This window comes from Balaenoptera physalus (genome assembly GCF_965194825.1).
Source record: "Balaenoptera physalus genome assembly, chromosome: 18".
NCBI lineage: Eukaryota > Metazoa > Chordata > Mammalia > Artiodactyla > Balaenopteridae > Balaenoptera > Balaenoptera physalus.
This window is the reverse complement of record NC_138899.1, coordinates 79,866,689-79,886,392: the sequence shown is the minus strand read 5'-3', so window position 1 is coordinate 79,886,392 and position 19,704 is coordinate 79,866,689. Positions and strand designations below refer to the sequence as shown.

General features: G+C 48.5%; 1 long non-coding RNA gene across 3 annotated transcripts in view; it reads left to right on the top strand.

Moving 5' to 3' along the window:
• Positions 1-19,704, top strand: part of LOC309647638 — a 478,548-nt gene that overhangs the window by 296,923 nt on the left and 161,921 nt on the right. The window contains exon 8 of one of the 3 annotated variants that reach the window (XR_014256211.1): positions 13,285-15,362. The exons of the other annotated variants lie outside the window; for them this stretch is intronic. This is a non-coding gene — a long non-coding RNA (uncharacterized lncRNA). Of the gene's footprint in view, positions 1-13,284; positions 15,363-19,704 lie in introns of those variants that run through there. 3 annotated transcript variants of the gene reach the window in all.

Below are 19,704 nucleotides of genomic sequence, written 5' to 3'. Positions count from 1 at the left end.
GGTGGCCCCCTCCCTCGCTCGCCGTCCCCCGGGTTAGAGCTTTGCTCTCTTCTCTCTCCACATCACTCCGCTGACCCGAGATGGGAGGAGATGCTGGCAGGGCTGTCAACAGGACAGCCTCACAGGACAGGGGCTTCTCCAGACACCCCTAGGAACGCACCTCACAGCACTGCCTGACCCGGTGGAACCCCCCCTTCCCGTGTCCTCGGCGGGGCTCCTCAGAAGTCATCCCCCTTCTCTCCAGTCGGTGTAGACACCGCCTCCCAGACCCAACCCAAGTTTCGCATTTTGGATCTGTGGGAAGACAGCTCCCCGTCTACTTACTGTCAGCTGCTAAAGATGGTGGGCACACCAGGTGCTGGGGCCTGGGGCTCCTTCCCTGTGTGGCCGGCACAGCCGTCCACGCAGAGCCTCACGTCGGAAGAAGCTCTGATCTGGTTTCCGCTGAGGCCCTCCTCCTGCTGCCTTCCTGCGGTGGGTGCCCGCTCTCTCCTCCAGGAATACCTGTATTGGAGGAAAGCGCATGCATTTCAACACACGCCAGTTCAGAAGAAAACTTCCGAGGCTCAGAACACACTGTGAATAAGCTTCATGGTGAGTGGGACCTGAGGAAAGGCACCCTCAGTGCTTATTCCTGACGCACTTGGTAGTGATCCGTTTTCCTCTTTTCGTTTCTATGATTTTTCTGCGAGCAAAGCATATTTAGACCATTTGAAAGATGGCACGTGAAGATCGTAGCTGGGGGCGTCCATTCTGCTGGGGCAGCTCTGGTTCTAGGACCTTGGGCTAGAGGCTTTCCAGCCAGGACCCCGCCTGATTCGAGCGTACATATTCCTGGCGACCGTTTTCAAGGGCTGCTCACCTCTGCCTGCGGGCCCCCCGCTCAGGGGACACCCCCGCCTTCCCAGGCCACAGACTCCCTGCTGGGGCAGCTGTCTTGTCAGAAAGGAAAGGAAGAAGCAGGATATGGGGAGGGGTAGGAAACGCTGACAGTCAATGGGGTTCAGCTTCCTGTGATTTCCAGGTGCTCAACCTGGTGCCCCCCCAGCCAGCATCTCCTCCGCGGACGTGTGACCTTTCCTCTGTTTTCCTCACCTAACACCCTAAGTCCCTCAAGTATTCATCGGGTGACATTGCTTTTAGCCCCTCACCATCTGAATGACTTCCTCCTGGATCAGCTGCAGTCAGTCAGACGTTTCTGTTGATGTTCCTGTAAAAGCGCCTTCCCTGAACCCAGGCGGGGCCCGAAGAGGGTGCAGGCGGGGCACCTGCTCCTTCCTCCACCTGGACCCCACGCGCCCAGGTTTCCACCTAAGAGCCATTAGTATCTTCGGTGGTGACATCGCGCTGTTAACTCATCGCAAGTCTGTGGTCCTCTCAAGCCCCTGCTTGGATATCTCAGCCCACCCAGTGAGGGCTCAGGACTGAGAAACAAACTTGCACTGTCTGGGTGGAGACGCAGACGTGCAGGTGAGTCAGGTGAAACTGGCGCAACTAACCCGAGGCCTCGGCCCTGGGAGGGAGCGGCAGCGGGGAGGGCCCCCAGCAGTCAGGCCGAGGGAGGTGGGTCCACGTCTGGGGGGCGTCATGAGACCCCTTTCGGATCCAGACCCCCGTCTGCATAGACGCACACTCCGGGGAGGCTGAGTTGGGTTCAGCTAGGAGCTGGACCACAGCGCGGCCCACGGCAGGACGAGCGCGCAGAGAGCGGGGACCGGTGGCCGGGGGCCTGTCCTGCAGGGCAGGTGGTGGGCTACCAGGCTGGACGCCGCGGGCGCCAGGGCTGCAGGGGGGGCGCCCAGAGGCAGGTGCGGGCGGCAGAGACCCTCTTCAGCTGTCTGCAGCGGAGAGCAGCTGTCGCAGGGCACGGAGATGCCGAGAGCCGGGGACCGCCTGGGGGCAGGGCCCATGAGGGTCTGGGGGTCTGGCGCGGCCCCTGTGCTGGTCTTGGAAGCAGCGGAGTTAGTGCCTGGGGCACAGTGGTGTTGGAGGGTGCAGGTAACCCCAGCCTGACGTTGAAGCAGGTTAGAGAGAGGCCTGTGCCTTCCAGGAAGATGCTTTAAAGATGACAGGACTTCAGACAGGCAAAGACCGGGTCCTGCAAACAGCAGAGGAGAGACAGGAGACGCTGCGCCTGCAGGTGTGACGCGTAGCTATCAGGCCTGGGCCCGCAGGTGTTTCCTTACACAGGAAGGTTCTAAACTGACCAATCAGGCATTGCTTTTAACGGAAGATTTGTGCGAGAAACGACAGTGAAATGGCCATGAAATGTTGACTTCCCGAGCTGAGGGCGTCCAGGACCGCCCCGTGCCTGGGCCCTCTCACTGCCCTGGGCTCAGCCCCGGCCCGGCCCCCAGGTTCCCACAAGAAGCAGTCTTTCCAAGACTTGGGGCTTAGAACTGTGAGAGGCCAGGTCAGACCCCAGAGGGACAGCCTACAAGGGAGGATCCGAGGGGCTTTTCTTGACTTACATCTTAACGGTTTGAGAATCAGGCCATTTTTACAAGTTTGATTTGAGGCTTCCCGTATCGCTTAACATTCATAAGCATACCAATTAGGAGGAATTCTCCGGTGAGATTTTTCTAGTTCATTCTTTGACAATCCAATCCATAAAATTGGAATCCTACCAGGTAGGATCCCTAAAAAGGCATCTACATAATTATGCTGTGATAAGCTAGGTGACCCTTTGGAAACCCATTTGAATCCACATATCTCTTTCTTAATAAGGATGTACAGACAAGTTGGAAAAAAAAAACGATTTGACATATATATCAGTTTGAGATCTGTTTTGAGATACGTAAGACATTTCCATTTAGGCTTCTTCATGAGGCGAGTTCTAATTCATAAGCTAGTGACTCACTCTTTTTCTTAATTTGCCTCTTATTTTGCCCTCGACTTAGTATCTATTTTGCCTCTGTTATTTTTGCATTTATTGGATTACAACTGTCTTAATGAGATTGAAACGAAAAGTCCAAAGTGCCCAGACCAGGTGTCACATCAAGCCCACTTGGCTGGCTAGCCAGGTATCGTACCAGCAGGAACGCCTGCTTGGCAGGGCTGTGGCAGCCTCCTAATTGCTTGTGACAAGGGGCTGCCTTTTGATGTTGACCATGTTCTCCTAATTATTTAATCTTTGACAACATGAAAACATGTTTAACCACATACCATGAATAGAGATCCAGCATGACTTTTCTCCCGAGGCCTGGTTTAGACTGTGTGTTCTGAACGCTAACAGCAGCTAAGGTGAAAAAACATTTACTTCCTGTGTTCCATGGAGGGGGACTTGGGGGTGGGATAGGGGGGGACAACCGGCCCCTCCAGCTCCCCTCCCTCCTCCCCCCAGGAGCCCTCCGTTCTCAGCCTGACATGACTGTCTCGTTAAAAAACAAGATGTTGATTCTGGTGTTTTAAACGTGCCCTTTTCTACTTAGGAATGTTTACATTTGAATTTATTCGGTTCATGTGTCTGTTTCTTTCACTGGACTCTACGCTGCTTGCTGGTAGGGCCCTTACTGTTTCATCTATTTACCACCTGTGCTTAGTAAATATTTGCTGGGTGAATGAATGAATGAGAAAACTAACACTCTCACGAATGACTGAATATTAACTTATGTTTGCCTTAGAGGAATGAGCTAATGGCACAAGTGGAAATACTGAGGCCTCCCCATGGGAAATTCAGAAGAAAATCTGCCAGTTTTCTTAATTGCGGCAAAAATCTATTCACATGAAGATTCAAATCCTGGATCTGAGCAATTTAGCCCAATGTTCTGTAGCTGACCCAGGCACTGGAAACATTTTGCTCTGGTTGCATAGTTTTCTCTAAGACACCAACGTCTGAAGTTTAAACTTTCCTTCATAATTTATCTCATTGATTTGCATACACTGGAGGTATTTATCTGCACTTTCCTGGCAGAAGTGCATCCTCGGGTGACAAGAGGCCCATGTGTTCTGTCTACCACCTGAGCCCCTCAGTCACTAGTGATGCTGAGGGCCTGCCCTGAACTCTGCCCCGTCAGCTTCTGTCCATGATGGAGGCCGTGTTGGAACCTGTGCCGTTAGACTGACAATCGCACACATCTGGGGTTGTCAGACTTTTTCTGTCAAGGGCCAGGTAATAAATACTTCAGGCTCTTTGGGCTTCGCGGGTCTCTATCACAACTGCTCGGCTCTGCCCTCGTAGCACAAAAGCAGACATGGACGATACATAAACAAGAGGGCATGCCGTGTCCCAATAACCTGAAATTTGAATTTCTCGTACTCTTCCATGTCACAAGATAACAGCCTTCTTTTGATTTCTTTCTAACCCTTTAAAAGTGTAAAAACTATTCTGAGCTTGTGGGCTGTCGTTTGCTGACCCCGGTAACGCATGGAAAATGTGTCCTTTTTGCAATATGGGAACGAGTGTGAAGCCTGCAGGAGATCAGGGTAAAGACAGCAGGACACAACGGAAGAAGCCATTTTTGGGGAAACGGTGGCATCCTTATTCACGGTGGACTTCCTTTCGCTTGGCTTCTAAGAAGCTTCTGGTGGCGCTCAAGGCTGCTCCCGGCGTCCATGTTCTGTATTTGTCTGTGTTGCCAACATCTGAGCCCCAAGGATACTTTCCAGGCTGGAGCCACGGCTGTGAGGTCCCAGGGAGCTCTCTGCTGGGGATGTGTTTCTGCAAGCGCCCTTTTCTTCTGTGTGAGAAAACAAAGGGGCCGTCCTGCCTGTTGGTTTGGCTGCTGGGAGGAGATGGCTTTGGACTGGGAGAAAGTATCCCATGGCATCCATACCGCTGAGGGGGAAGCCTGGGCCACTGGCGGGGAGTGGGATGGGCGGGGCCGCCCGCCAGTCCAGACAGGATTCTCTTCGGGCCCCTGGACTTCTGTGGCCTCCGCGTTCACTTGCACGCAGGTGGGTCTTCTCTGAGTCTCCAAAGTCTTATTCTTAGATAAGAGCTTTTGCCTTAAGGGGAAAATGAGGTGCTTTTCTCTTCCCATAATTAACACTTTTCTAACTGTAAATGACTGAATCAAGCAATTCACATATTCTTAAAATTTTCCATTGGTCTAGCGAATGTCTAGATGTTATAGCTGCTTGTATTTTCTAAAAGACTGAATCTTGGGATTTTTAGCCCCTAATTAAACAAATATATTTTAGTTTTTAGAGCAGTTTTAGGTTCCCAGCGAAGCTGAAGAGAGGCCCAGAGATCCCCCTACGCTCCACCACATACAGAATCTCCGCCATCAGATGGTACATTTGTTACAACTGATGAACCTGCCCTGGCACGTCATCACCACCCAGAGTGCACCACTGACATTAGGGTTCTCTCCTAGTGCTGTGTCTCCTGTGGGTTTAGACAAATGTGTAATGACATGTATCCAGCAACATAGTATCATACAGCAGAGTCCCACTGCCCTAAGAATCCCCTGTGCTCTGTCCACCCCTCCCTCCCCACTAACTGCTGGCAACCCTGAGCTTTCTACTGTCTCCATAGTTTGGCCTTTTCTGTAATGTCATATAGCTGGAATCATAAAGTAGGTAGCCTTTTCACACTGGCTTCTTTCACTTAGTCATATGCATTTGAGTTTCCTCCATGTATTTTCATGACTTGATAGCTCATTTTCTTACTAGCTCTGAATAATATTCCATCGTCTGGATGGACCACGGCTTATTTATCCATCACCCACTGAAGGATGTCTTGGTTGCTTCCAAGTTTTGGCAATTATGAATAAAGGTCCTATGAACACTCATGCAGGATTTTGTGTGGACAGAAGTTTTCAACTCCTTCAGGTAAAGACCAAGGAGCTTGATTGCTGGATCCTACGATGAATACGTTTTGGTTAGAAACTGCCAAAATGTTTTCCCATTTTCACGAGCAATGAGTGAGGGTTCCTCTTGCTTCACATCCTCACCAGCATTTGTGTCACCAGTGTTCCAGGTTTGGGTCATTCTCATAGGAGTGTAGTGGTATCTCGTTGTTGTTTGATCTGCATCTCACTGATGACGTATGATGTGTGGCATCTTTTCATGTGCTCATTTGACATCTGTATATCTTCTTTGATGAGATGTCTGTTAAGTTGTTTGGCCCATTTTTTAGTTAGGTTGTTTGTTTTCTTGTTACGTTTTAAGAGTTCTTCGTATATTTTGGATAACAGTCCTTTACCAGATGTGTCTTTGGCAAATATTTTCTCCCAGTCTGTGGCTTGTCTTCTCATTTTCTTGACACTGTCTTTCATAGAGCAGAAGTTCTTGATTTTAATGAAGACCAGCTTATCAATTGTATCTTTTATAGATCATCTAGGTTTTCTCCTATGTTATCTTCCAGGAAGCTTATAGTTTTGCATTTTAAATTTAGGTCTCTGATCCATTTTGAGTTAATTTTTGTGAAGGTGTAAGGCCTGTGTCTAGATTCACTCTTTTGCACGAGGATATCCCGTTGTTTGAGCACATTTGTTGAAAAGACAATATTTACTCTGTTGAATTGCCTTTGCTCCTTTGTCAAAGATCAGTCGACTATATTTGTGTGGGTCTATTTCTGGGCTCCCAATTCTGTTCCATTGATCTATTTGTCTATTCCTTCACCAACACCATACCGTCCTGATTACTGTAGCTTTATAGTGAGTCTCGAGGTTGGGTCGTGTCCGTTCTCCACCAATATCATGTCCCCTGATTCTTTTTTCAAACTTACTTTGGAAATGAAATGAAATGAGAGATAGAGAAATATGCCTTTGAATCATCAGAAATCAACTTCATCCCAGGACGTTTTAATTTCAGGAGGAGTTTTCTGGAACTCATTCCAGAAATAGACAAAGAAAGGGGGTAAGGCTAAGGAAAGATTTATGTGCACTTTTTCTTCTTTGGTAAGTCCTGTGCTGCAACTCCCATTTGTCACACAGAGCCACATTATCTGATACTTATACTTGAAAATCAAGATTAATACATTCACATATAGATGGAAAGTTATTCTCTTAGAAATTCAAGGAGCAAAATCAGCTGTCGATAGCTTTTAGAAGGAAACTAAAGGATTGCCAAGAATGCGAATGTGATAGAGCATTTCTAGTAATATATGAGACCCTATTTGCAACACCTGTTCTAAACTAAATAAAACATTATATGAAGCATTTGGAGCAACTTCTTTCTGCCCACATCTTTTGTGTTATCACAGAAATACAGAATGCACACATATTCATATCATTATGGACACATGTGTCAAATTGATCATACTCCAAAATCTCTATGATCAAAAAGTTCTCAAGTAATTTTAGTCCTTGACATAATCCACTTCTCAGTTTCAAGACCTTTTAAAACCGTTTCCATGAACGCCGACTTAATTCACCCATGTGTGCGGCGCGAAGGCTGGAATGAGAAACACCACAGGACATCAGAACCAAGAAAGGGCTCTCGTTTCAAAACAAAGCCAGTATTTGGGTTTGCTTTGCCTGCACAACCGTACTTCTGCACACATGTCTTAGTTTCAGGCACATGGTTCTTTTATTCAAAGGTTAAGAGTAGAGGCCAGGGTCTGTACTGCTTTTATGGTTCAATTTTCCAAAATTTGTAAGCTATAAGGAAGAGATCATTCTCACTCCTTGAAACAGTTTCCACACGTGTGTCTTCGTCTCGTCGCTTTGGAAGAATGTACTTCCTGGTGATCATTTGTTCTAGGTGGGCACAGCGTAGAAGCGGGTGTGTGGGTCCAAGCCACCGCACCCCAGCAACTCCCATCTAAACAAGACCTGTGGAAACACAGGGAGACACGGGTGGCTCTCACTGCCATGGGGGAGCCGAGTCTGTCTGCATTCTGACTAATCCTTTCTTTCATGCTTCCGCCTCAGAAGCCCTTCTCTAGAGAGAGTGAGCCAGAAACCAAGTCCAAGCAACGCTTAAACGAGGTGCGTTTTGGGGGAGTTATAAGGCAACTCCTTAGACCCACAGAATGAGCCTTTCTGGGAATCACTACAAGGGGGAGTCATGAGGGTGTCATCGTACAGCGTCTGAAGGTGACATTGTTGAAGACACGGGCGGACAGAGGTACAGAGTATGTGAGCAGAAGCAGGGCCCAGCCTTCAGTGTCCTCGGGCTGCAGTAGGTAAAGCAGGAGTGTGAAGTGGCCAGATACAGTGAAAAGGCTCAGGGCATCTCACAACCCCCCAGAGAGCATTTGGGATTAACACAGGGATGCACAGCCCTGGCAGACGTGCCCGTGGACGGCGGGTCTGCAGCCTGTGGGGAGCAGGGAGCGTGTCGGCGAGGGAACCACACGCACGACAGAACATCGGAACTCAGGGCCCGAACAAAGGCCGTAAATGGAGCTGAGTTCCGGAGTCACTGCTGGGTCTTGGCAGAAGTCTCGTTAAGATCCCAGTCAGAGGGTGGGCGCGTCCAACCAGCAAGGGGAGGGGGACGGAGCGACAGTTCAAATGCTGCGGGAAGGTGGGCCATCACTCATTCCTTCTTTTTTTTTTTTTTAAAAAAAGGAGGTGCTTTTAAAAGAATAACATGCTGCTTGCTTTTATTATTGATGTTCCTGAAAATCAGGTAGGCTTCTCTCTGGGAGGATGTCAAAATAGAATAAAAATGGCAAGACTGATCTGTGGCTATAATCTGTGCTTTGGTGTGTGCGGTCACCCCTTGCTTTCCTGAACATTTAAGAAGAAAAATGCTCTTTCTTGCTGCGGAGACTTTGCATCTCTGGGACCATGGGACCCTGGGGACGCAACGTTGCTGTGTCCGCCTCAGGAGAGAGGAGATGGCATCCTGCTTGTGGAGGGGGACACACGGTGAGCATCTGAGGCCCCAGTGTCACGTGGTCTGGGGTGACGGCTGGGAAGGTGGCAACTTGGGGCACTTCACTCTCTAAGGAGCGTGGACGACACAGGGAAAATTATGTGGTTTTTTTTTACAGTAAAGGAATAAAAACTTGAGTGCGAGTCCTTTATCAAAGCTGAATGATGCTCGGTCCCTGGTAAATGGTCCCCAGGTGACCAGTGCTGTGGTGAGATGCCCACCAGCCAGGGTACCAGCAACAAAGCAGAATCTTGGGAGGCCACAGATCTTCTTCACATGAAGGTGCCACTTCGGACGTGGACAGACGTGGTCTTACAGCCGCAGGACCGTGGGGCTCGAGGGTGGGGATGGGGCTCCGGCCTCCACAGCAGCCATTCCCTCCCCTTCGGTGCCCAGGTGCCCTCCACGTCCCGCTGGTTCCCAGGGGGCTCAGGAGGCTGGATGCAGAACCCCAGCCAGCGACTCTCCCCCTGCCCTGATCTGCTGCTTTTTCTCAACCCCGGTCTGGAGACCACCTTGAGGGGCGACAGGGAAATTCCGTTTCCAGTCCCATCCTGTTCTTGGCCTCTGGGCCGCGGCCGCCGGGCCGTGGCTGCCCGCAAGGCACCATTTAGGGGAAACAAGGGGCTGGAGGGAACCAGAAGCCGCTACCGTATTGCACGTGTGTTTTTTGACATCTCGCTTGAACTTCAGCCTGGCCTGGACTCCTGTGGGAGGGTTAAGAAGAAATAAACTCCGTCTCATTACCGCCAGGTACAGTGATGGGGGAGATGGGCTGCAAGAGTCCTGGATCTCTTCTGAGCCCTAGTTTGCGCTTACACAGGGGAGGGCAGTCTTTACTGCTGCACCGTCCAGCTATGAGGCTACCAATCTAATTAGAAAGGCCAGGAGCCCAGGCCTATTGTAAACGCTGAGACAGGACACACAAGCAAATCTAGTTAGACAGCTGTCCTTTACAGGTCTGAGCTGCCCTCTGGCCAGGTGCTAATGAACGACCCGGGCCCCTCCCGCCACCCCCGGGAGATGGGTTTCGCCCATAAACGGGGCCAAATGACACTGCAGTGGGTCCAGAGCACACCATCCCCATCACCATCCCGCGATGGGCAGCGTGGGTACCTGCTGGTCGGCCTTCCTTGGGCATCTCCCCACCCCTGCCCCATGCAGGGCAGCCCTCCCCTCTGGACGGCCCTGCTGCCCGACTGAGCAGGGCAGAGTCACGCTAACAGGTGGCAGTAAATCAGAACCATGGCTTTCACTTTTAGGAATGTTACTTTCTGCGCACCGGGGTCTTGGATAACTCGAAACAGGCCCTGCTCTCCGCCCCGCGGCCGGCCCTCCACGCCTTCGCTGGCAGCCCGTGTGGCTTGCATTAAGGTGCCTGTGTTGGCAGATTTCTCCCCGCCAGTCGGTCATCTGTTTAGTGTTTGGCGTGTCCCACTAGGCCGCTGTGGTCACCCGTGAGTCTATCAATTAGAAGGAGAACTAGTCAGAGGACGTGGGCCGAGGGACCACGCGGCCACTTCCTGCAGGAAGATGGATGTAACGTAGGCGGCAGGTCCCGCTCCGACACGTCTGCTATCAGCAGCTACTGTTGGCGCTCGGCGTGTGAAAAACACACTCTTGTCATCACCAGCATCCAAAAGGAGAAGCTTTATGTCGAAAATGAGAGCCACGTTGTCTGGGTTGGTAGCGTTGAAATTGTGTCGAGGTGTCCATTTTTAAAGCTCTATTTTCGTTCGGTAACGACTCATTGAAAACATCTACTTCGTGTTGAAATCGGGCCTTATCAGGACGGGGAACACAAAGGCTCCTTAAACGCTGGGCAGAGGAAAGAACACTGTGTCTGTGGGCAGGTTGGCACCGATGGACACTTCCTTCATTCCGGCCAGCATTTCAGGGACAAAGCGTATCTTGCGCCATCGATTTATTCCCAAAGCCTTGTCACAAGACGCCGGAGCCAATTTGTTTCCGTGCGAGGAACTGAGTGATTCGTTAGCTGGGCAAACTAACCCCAAAATAGTTTTGCCACCTCCAGCCTTGGCAGAGGTGGGAATTACTGAGCAATTATCATTTGCTTATGAATGAATGATCAATCTTCTGAAGGCTTTTGACCACGAAGAATGAGATTTTGAAACCATCCTGGATAGTGAGTGTTGTAATATTCAGATTTGGTTAGCATTTTGTGAAAGTGGCAGTTTGCTTTGGCAAAGATGTCCTGTGTTGGATTGTTTCCGGAAAGAGCAGGTAAGCTGATGGATTGCCTGTTAGCCGACGTGGCTGTGAGTTGAGGACCCTGGCAAGACAGGCTGTGATGATTCTGGCTGGAACCGGTTCCTCTTTCTGTGGTTTGCGGGGCTGGGTGCCCAGGGCCGGTTGTAAACGGCGTTCTCACAGAAAAGCAGGCGGGAGAAGGAAAGGTACTGCAGAAAACTGAGGCCCGGTGTCGTTGGCAAATCAACGGTACCTCAGTGGCAAATCAGTCGGCAAAATGTACACTTGGCTCGATAAAAATCGGCTCAGCATCTACTCTGTGAAACCAGGGAATGTGCACAGACTTATCTGCGGCTTCCAGAAACTTCTAATCTAACTGGGGAGCTAGACACTTCAACGAGAAAACATAACCAAATATTTAGAACAGCCAGCTGTGTATTCGTTGCAGAGGCCGAGTACGTGGTATACTGTTTGATGTGGCAATGGCAATGTCTTTTTCAAGGTTTCAGGATAATTTTTTAAATCGGTAAAGTTAGGAACAGCATATTTATCAAATGGGGGGGGGCACGGAGTTGAAGGAGGAGTTTTATGCTGGGTGAAAGAGCAGGGATCTGGGAGAAGCGTGGTACGTGGGGAAGATGATTCTAACAGAGCAAGATTTCATGGCAACAAGAATAAAGACTAAACTTAGATCCTAAAACGCAGTGGGAAAGTATTTCAGAGCAGCCGCCCCGAGGACAGACTGCAGGATACATGGGTCAGGAGGCGAGGGGAACAGGGCTGACATTTAGGGAGCAGCTGCTGGCAGCTCTGCTGGAGTTTTCTCTTTAGTCCTCACAGCCACCCCCCTGGGCACCTTGTAAACCTCTCTTGCCAGGTTTCAGGACCAGCTTGCAGGGCGGGTGCCCTCTTCCTTTGGCAGATGGGGGCGCCGAGGCTCAGAGGGGTTAAGGCACTTGGCCAGGGTCCCACCAGCAGCCAAGAAGGACAAGAGATGGGGTTTGCCATAGAGTCCCTGCCTTTGTTTATTTATTTTTAAGCATAGCGTCTGTCTCTCCAGGATACGGTGTGACTTTATTCGTGAATGGGGCTGCAGCCCCCGTCCGCAGGGAGGGAGCAGTCCTGCTCTGACAGAGGAAGGCCCACTCCGGTACGCAGCAAGCACAGGGGTTATGCCGTCAGGTGGGCTGTTAGGTTATGCCGTCAGGTGAGCTGCCCTTCTCTCTTAGGGCCGTCCTGGCGGGGCACATCCTAAGAAAATTCTCGAAGGGGTGGTGGCTCGTAGACAGTGCACAACACTTATGCGGCGGGGCGGGGGGCATCTCATGGCCACGGGGTGGACAGGGCAGCCCGAGGTGGTTCCCTGCGCCCGGGAGCTCCGTGTGAGGGAGGAGCAGGGGCTCAGGGCCGCGCCTCTGTGCGGCATCTGTCCTTCCCTGAGCGACACGACGCAGGTTTGCTCTGCTTTTCCTTCTACGGTGAGTACGCCCGTTGGGATGACTCTCTTCGAGAAGGCAGGAACGTTGTTCAGGAGCTGAGCCTTTGCTTTTCAAAGTTTTCATTTCCTTCTTCCCTCCTCGCTGGCCTCCCCAGGAGCTCGTCCCTCCCCTTCAGGGGTGCCCACCCCTTGCAAGGCTCGGAGGCCGAGGCCCGACGGCCCCTTCTCTCCTGCTTCACCCTCCGGTCAGCTTGCAAATGAACGCTTAGACAAGTTAGGCACCTTTATTTGACTTTCTTAAATAGCGGGTTCCTTTCCGTTAATCTTGGGACTCATCCTGCCTCCAGCCGCCTTACTTGATATAGTGTCACATTATTTTATTTATTGGCGTAGAGTTGATTAACAATATTGTGTTAGTTTCAGGTGTACAGCAGAGTGATTCAGTTATGCATATACACGTATCTATTCTTTTTCAAATTCTTTTCCCATTTACTTTGTTACAGAATATTGAGTAGAGTTCCCTGTACTATACAGTAGGTCCTTGTTTAGATTTTCAGTTTTTTGAGGAACCTCCAGACTGTTCTCCATAGTGGCTGCACCAGTTTACGTTCCCACCCACAGTGTAGGAGGGTTCCCTTTTCTCCACACCCTCTCCAGCATTTACTGTTTGTAGACTTGTTGATGGTGGCCATTCTGACTGGCATGAGGTGATACCTCATTGTAGTTTTGATTTGCATTTCTCTAATAATTAGTGAGGCTGAGCATCTTTTCATGTGCCCCTTGGCCATCTGTATGTCTTCTTTGGAGAAACGTCTATCTAGTGTCGTGTTTTAAAATAAACTGATTCGCACATGTGGACACAGCTCTGAAACCCACAAGTCATATGAAGACATATACGCCCGTCCACGTCTATAAGCAGCAGTTTCTGGAAAACGTCATGTGTGGTCTTCACCCCGACACCGCCTGCTCACATCACAGAAAGAGACTGGAAACATCTTCAAGGCCTTTGTCAAGCATTCTTCATCTCTGCCGGCAGACAACTGCACAGGCCCAGTGTTTAAAGGTTGGCTCTTGTTATACAAATTGTTTGCATGAAAACCATCACAAAAATCACTTATAGAGGGAAGAAAAAAAATATCTGTCGTTTGGAAAGTCTTAATAGAATCAAAATGAATTACTAGGTCTCATAGGCCAAATAAGAACTTTCCATTTTAGATATTCTTATAGGAATGATTTCAGGATATTCAAGTAGGTGCAACCAACCCAAACATGGATTATCTGAAAACTATATAATTTCCACAGCGTAGTTTGGAAAAGAATTACAAATATACGACTCATAGGATTGGGGGAAATCCCATGATGAAGTCTGTCATGGTCTCTGTGGTCCGTTAGGAGCTGTGAGACACACAGAGGAAACCTGGGCTCCCCAAGGCAGCCTGTGGGTCCCCCCCCCACCCCCATGGGACTGTGGAGGTACCTTCTGCCAGCACTGCGTGGCTGGAGAACCACCCTTGTTAACCTGAAAAGAAATGCCATTGAAGCACCGAAGGGGGAAGAGCGTCTGAAATGACATCCAAGGGAAAAGGCTGAGAAGGCTGGCCCTTATCTCGGGTACCACCCGCCATCTTTATCTCTGCACTTTGCAACCGGGCATTTGGGCCTGGGATCAAGAACTAAAAAGAATTCATTCTGATAATGACAGAGAGTGTCAGGGATTTTTCTTGCCACGTAAAATAAGTTAATTCCCTGAATTAAGAAATAATGAACAGGAGAGAAGCTGGCTAGCTGACTGGAGTCTCGGACAGGTGCCTGTTTTTAAGGAGTCTGGAGAGCCGAGGGGTGATGGCATGGAGGATGGCTTTGAATGGCCCTTTGTCACACTGTCTTGTACCAGCTGACCTTGCAGGGGCTTGGTGGGGCTGGGGTGGGATGCAGGCACATCCACCACATGAGGCCACGGCAGGAAGGCGGCTGAGGGCGCTCCGCAGACCCCAGATCTGCTGGCGCCTTGATGTCCGACACAGGGCGACTGTCCGGAGGCCCCGTGACTGTGCCCTGAGCTCCGTGGTTACGTCACGGTACACACCTGTGCAGGTGGGACACACAGGCACCGGGCAGGCAAGGCCTGTGGAAGAACAGCATCCGCTTTTAAACAGCCCAGCAACTTACAAGGCTGTTAAGTACTTGCCAATGTAACACACGATTCTCCAGTTCATTTAAAAAAAAAATGCGAGTGGTATCTTTGTTTCATTAAACTTTGGATTGATTCAGTTATTTTGGTTATATTATTCCTGATAGGGGCTTTTGATGAAAAAAAAGAAAACAAGCAAATTAACAACGAAACAAACAAAAGCGCAGTGGATTCTGCTCACTGCTTCAGTGTTTTCGGGAGGGAGCTCCTTGCAGGCCCTGGGGGACAGGTGAGCCGTGACCTATGTCGGAGGGACGTGTCTGCAGGCCAGGAGACCCCTGGATGTCATGTCCATGGATGCGGGAGTGTTAATGTTCTTGCTGACCCTCTGGACAGAGCCGGTTCCTGCCTGGCCAGAACCCCTAGCCTCCTTCCAACCAGCCCGTCCAGGTGTGGCCGCGTCCCCAGGGCTTCTCATCACCCATCGGCCTCCTTGGGGCTCCTGCCCCAGCACTGGAATCATTTCAGCAACGGTCTCAAGTGAATTTCAAGACGTTACCTGGGCCCCGAGGCGCGCAGAAGTCAGAAAATAATGTCTTGGGCTCTCACCTTATGGAGGGCTTGGGATGTGATGACAGGCAGAACTGGCCTGACGTCAGTGAGGCAGGGAAGAGACAGAGGGTCCTAGTGACTCCAGAGCACACCAGCATTCAAACCCGCCCCCCTCCACCCCCGGGAGGAGCCTCCGGTGAGCAGCAGAGGCTGAATCCACCTGCAGCGCGGCCTCTGCAAAGCGCAGGCTCACACACAGACCCGCTTTGCTCTCAGGTGTCAACCTGCAGCGCGGCCTCTGCAAAGCGCAGGCTCACACACAGACCCGCTTTGCTGTCAGGTGTCAACCTGCAGCGCGGCCTCTGCAAAGCGCAGGCCCACACACAGACCCGCTTTGCTCTCAGGTGTCAACCTGCAGCGCGGCCTCTGCAAAGCGCAGGCTCACACACAGACCCGCTTTGCTCTCAGGTGTCAACCTGCAGCGCGGCCTCTGCAAAGCGCAGGCTCACACACAGACCCGCTTTGCTCTCAGGTGTCAGGACAACGAACCATCACTTGAAAATCGCCATGATTTTGACAAAATTGGAACAAGTGAGATAAAAACAAAAGGTCGGAAAAGCCCTGTCCAGCAGAGCCTCGCTGGCCCGGTGTGAACGTCTTCAAAGGCCCACTTTGCTCACCACCGAAGCCAAGACCACGTGTCAGAGCCGTTCGGATTGAACGAACGTGACCTCCACTTTCCACTGCTGAATTTCTTATTTTATGCGGTTTCATTTCAAGAGGGGCAGTTCGAGGGAATACGGAGATAAGCTTTATCACGGTGTTCTGGTTGAATTTTTTAGGATTATTTATTTCTGTAGTTCTTACCATCTGATATTTTTGTTTCTGTAAAATCGCCTTCAAGTAGTAGTAATTTTACATTGAAATTTTATCTTAGAATTTACATCCTTGCCCTTTGGGATAAAAACTAGTGCCAAATTGTCTCTCGGTGGCTTAATTAGTTTTAGGTTTACCATCCAATCAATCCCCACATTTAAAAAAATCTGTTGGCTGCATGTGGTTTTGTACTACTTCCTTTATGAGAAAATTCATAAAGACTTGACCCTACCACGTGGGAGCTTATCGTTTGAGAGCAATGGGGAGGAAACAGAATCAAAATACCATTTCTAAATAAAAAACAAAGAATAAATCAAGGCTTGAAGTGCAGGCAAAAATGGTACTTGTCTCCTTTGCCTCTCCCCTGTTTTCTCTAATCTCTTTCTAGTACTCATCTACCTGCCCTTCTCCACCCATCCACCCATCCATCCATCCATCTATACAGTTATCCACCCATCCATCCATTCATCCATCCATCCATCCATCCATCCCTTCATCCATCTGTACAGTTATCCGTCCATCCATCTATCCATCCATCCATCCATTCAACCATACAGCTCTCCATCCATCCATCCATCCATCCATTGACCCATCGTCCATCCACCCAACCATTCATCCATCCATCCATGCATCTGTATAAAGAGGTCCAAAGAATAGAAAAGAGTTGGGTTTTGTAATATGTAATAAGCCTCTAGCCTCAGGTGTTGTTGATACGGTTTTGCCAGATCATGATTGAAACAGTCTCCATATCTATGTGTAATTATAACTGGACTGGTTCCTTTACTAGGGACTGTATGACAAAGCCGTGTTAGCTAACTGAAAGATTAGTCAAGAAAATAAAATAGCATAACTATACTGTTAACTTGGATATAATTGGGGGGGGGGTTGATATTAATATTGGTTTGTTCAGCTTACCAAACAAACTGTGAAAACCCTGACCCAGATTTGGTTAAGGAATTAGACTTCCTTTTAATTTGGTCAAGGCTATGCTTCATGGGTTGTCAAATTTCTGCTCAAATGTTTCTTTTCCTACTGGGTGTTACTTTCTTGTTCAAAGCCCTTATCACTCTTGGTGGGTGATATTTAATTTCTCCCAGTTCACTTGGATTCCAGATCTTTATCTACATGGTACCTTTGGAAGTGGGTCTTCCCTCTAACACGTGATGTAAATACCCGATGCCTGTGACTTACTACTTGCCATGGGGTCTTAGCTGCCGCTGCAGCTCTGTGTTGGGTGTAAGTGGCCATGACCCTACTGCATTTTGCTTTCTGAGTCTTTGCTATTCTGAGAAGCAGAAGGAATAGATGTCTCCTTTTCTCATCCACTTTTCGATCTGAAGAATTACTTCCTGAATGGGGTCTAATCCTCTCCTGGGTGCACACGCTGGTGGGCGGGTACCCTGTGTAATGGCCTCGGTTACAACGAGAGCTCAGAGTCATTACTTCTGACCTCCCTCCCTGGGCCGTGGGGTTCAGATGTCATTCAGCCTGAGAGTGACTCACTCTGTCCCAGAGCCGGCTGGCAGGTCTCTTGGCTCTGCTGAATGTCCAGCTTCCCAAGTCCTACCTACGCTGGCCTCGGTCCAGTGCTGTGCTTTGGGAAATGTGCTTTGTGTACCTTTGCTTGGTTTCTACTCTCAGGCCAGGCTGTGCCCATGGCCATCCGTGGACAGTTATTGGTACACCGTTTGGACCCCGTCTACAAACCCTTTTCTGTTGTCTTTCTCTTGCCTGGAGATTGCTCCCTGTGGACCCAAATCCTCTGGGAATTAAAAGGGACAGAGGTCGCCATAAGTTTGTTTTTGAAGTTTGTGAGTCGGTTTCTGTTTTGTAAATAAGTTCATTTGTGTCATATTTTTAGATTCCACATATACGTAATATCATATGATATTTGTCCTTCTCTGTCTGGCTTACTTCACTTAGTATGATCACCTCTAGGCCCATCCATGTTGCTGCAAATGGCATTATTTCATTCTTTTTTTATGGCTGAGTAGTGTTCCAAAGGGGAAATTCACCAAAGGGGAAAGGTGGGGGGGGGGAGAGGGATAAATTAGGAGTTTGGGGTTACATATACACACTACTATATATAAAATAGATAATCAACAAGGACCTACTGTATAGCACAGGGAACTCTACTCAGTATTCTGTAATAACCTATATGGGAAAAGAATCTGAAAAAGAATAGATATATGTATTAATATATGTATTACTGAACCACTTTAGTGTCAACCTGAAACTAATACAACATTGCAAATCAAGTATACTCCAATGTAAAATGAAAACTAAATTAAAAATTTTTTTAAAAGTCTGCTGGATCATGATCAATCAATAATCAATCAATCTATTGTTTATATTTCTGCTCTTAATAAAATGAGATAGGGGTGACTCTCTCATTAGCCTGTGCTGGAGAGGTGTGTGTTTACTCTAAGTACCTGCAATGGGAACTGGACCCCAATTTCCCCAGGTGTTTGGTGTATGATAGTTTCATTTTGATTTGAGATGCTTCTCAAAATGCTCCCTTACTGACCTACGTGGGAAAATCCAGAACACATATTCATGTCCAAAGGTATCAAATTTCTCATTTCCTTCAAGTTGAAAATTGATAGCTGAAAAGGCAGCCCAGGTCAAAAAACAACTCTGGACTCAAAAGCTCCACTAACTGTGAGACTCAGGGCAAATCCCTCAAGCTTGTTAGACCTCTGTTTCCCACGCAGTCAATGGACATGACATCACTTTCTACTTTTGAATGAGGCACTGTTGGGTGAAAAACACTTTTGTACTATTTTAAAAGGTGAGCCCAATTTTACTATTATCATTTGTTAAAGCATGAAATTACATTTTTCTCTGGGATTGCTCATAACCTGCATGCTAAATTTTGAAAGTGGTTGTCTATTTTACTAAGTGTGTGTTATTTGGGCTAATGCTTCATTTAAAGCATATACTTGTCATTTATAAAATGAGTTGAAACTAGTTTATTTAGAACAAAATGGTCAGTTATAACACACTATCCTAAATTTCCTCTTTCTGAAATTATCTGGGACAGCATGACTGTATTTGGGTTCAAACATATGAAAAGAGCAACAGTGAACAAACGAACATCCTTGATCAAGCTGTCACTTCCCATACCACATGTTTGGTGCCTACAATAATTTTTATTTAAATATCAATTGAAAAATTTAGTCTTTAATATAACTGTAAGATAGGCTCTTCCCCCAAATCTGGGTCTGAGAAAAGATTTCCTGATTCAGAAATTATGTTTCTCTTTATATTCTATATAATTAAGCTTCAAAAATGCAGCTTTCAATGGCAGAACAATTCAAAAACATCTTTACAAACCCAAATTCCCTATAAACACAAACCCTTGGCATGTATACAGTGCTTTCAGTTTACAATGTCCCTTTCCTCTGACCTTTAGGACAGCCCTGAGAGGAAGCTAGGTTTATTTTTATGCCCATTTTATAGATGAGGATACTGAGGTTAGTATAAACTCATTCAAGATCACATAGCTAAGTGTGGGGCATGGTGAATCAGGACTAGAGCCCAGAGATCTACCCTCAGTTCTAACGTTCGCTGTATTAAAGCCCAAAAGAGAAACAAGCTTATGCAATTTCTCTATAGCCCATCACCTAGAATTCTTCAAATCCAGCCTGATTTCTGGGCATATGCTAAGTTATTCTAAATCATACAGAGACTAACCTGTTACAGCTTAATCTTTGTAAGGTCT